Below are 1821 nucleotides of genomic sequence, written 5' to 3'. Positions count from 1 at the left end.
ACCAGCCGAAGTCGTATCGTACTCGTAACCCCCTCGTACGCTATAAACATCATATCGGATTCCCTTTTTTATGTGGGCCGGTTTCACAAACTTAAGTAACCGTTAGATCAGATGAAACGAAGATGAAGTCGAAGGTCACGTTACAAAAGTTCGTTACAAAACTGATTAATAAGTAGATCAATGTTTTTGCTTTTGTATGGTCTGACACCTGTTGGGCAATGTGATGTAGTTTATACTTAGAAGCAAATAACATAGTAACCCTACTATAGGGTGGGAGAAGTGCTTTGTTGCATTGTATAGTCAGTAGAAATAGCAGTGGATCAAACAAAATGCCAATTTTTATGGGCTTATTTCACAGTGTCCAAGTAAAACCCAGATTTTTTGTAATTAGTATTATAAAAATATCTGGGTTTATTCCGGCCCACATTAAAAAGGGAATCCGATATGATGTTTATAGCGTACGAGGGGGTTACGAGTACGATACGACTTCGGCTGTTTTTTTTATACCACGACGGTGGCAAACAAGCATACGGCCCGCCTGATTGTAAGCAGTCACCGTAGCCTATGGACGCCTGCAACACCAGAGGTATTACATGCGCGTTGCCGACCCTTTAAAAACCTGTACACTCCTTTTTTGAAGAACCCCATACTGTAAAACCTCGGGAAAACCTCGGCAGGAAGCTCATTCCACAGAAGAAGCGTTCGAGGGAGGAAATTCTTCTTACACCTAAAATAAGCTACTTGCCACTTATCTGACGAATAAAGTCATCGTCGGCGTTTCACAATCTTCAAATAAGCTTAACTGGTAGATAAGATAAGATTTTTTTTTTATTAAAAACTGATCGGCGATTGGCTCTAGTCACACCTGATGGAAAGTGAAGACAGGGCCTAAGATGGAGCTCACCGGTTCAGTAGTAGCCTATTCACTCTTGCTTTAAAGAGACCGAGGTCATATTTATCAGGGAATACAGATGGCGGGAGCGCATTCCATTCTTTAGCCATAGAATAAATTGAGAAATCCAACCTGTAGAGGGCATATGAAAGATACATTTGTACTGCTCTGTATTTAACTAAGAAAATTAGAGTCCTCGAGGAGTTGGGCTGACAAGAGTAGCCAACCCTCCACCCCCTCCTGTCACGCAAAATAGGCGCCAGTAGTCGAGTTGCGGAAAATCGCCCGTACAATACAATACAATAGAGACCAAGCTAGGTTAGCAGAGATATTGATAGCCCAGCCTGTACAAGTGTTAAGTAAACACCATAATTTCATAGATGTTTGACGTTTAAAATAACACTTGCGCCCTCTGGGCTACCAAAAACGCTGCCTTCTTTATTTGGTACTAACTCTATTGTTGTGGTGGACATAAATATGAGATACTTAATGCAAGTTAAAAGTCTAATAACAAAGTGTTCCTCAAAAAAGTTCAAAATGGACAGATAAATCAATAAATAAATATTTAGGGACATTCACACAAATTGACTAAGTCCCACGGTAAGCCAAGAGGGCTTGTGTTTTGGGTACTCAGGCAACGATATATATAATATACAAGCACTTAAATACATAGAAAACATCCATGACTCAGGAACAAAAATCTGTGCTCATCACACAAATAAATGCCCTTACCGGGATTCGAACCCAGGACCATCGGCTTTATAGGCAGGGTCACTACCTACTAGGCCAGACTGTTCGTCAAACAGACAGACAGATAATATAGTTTAATTTTGAAATTAATCCATAACTTGACAAGTATGGGAACTCGCATGATTAAAACTGACGTTGTCAGTATCAATTGACACCTATTAAATGGTGCATATTTCGTT

Source organism: Cydia pomonella, chromosome 8 (assembly GCF_033807575.1).
Source record: "Cydia pomonella isolate Wapato2018A chromosome 8, ilCydPomo1, whole genome shotgun sequence".
Classification (NCBI taxonomy): domain Eukaryota; kingdom Metazoa; phylum Arthropoda; class Insecta; order Lepidoptera; family Tortricidae; genus Cydia; species Cydia pomonella.
The sequence above is the reverse complement of the archived record's forward strand: the minus strand, read 5'-3'. Positions refer to the sequence as shown.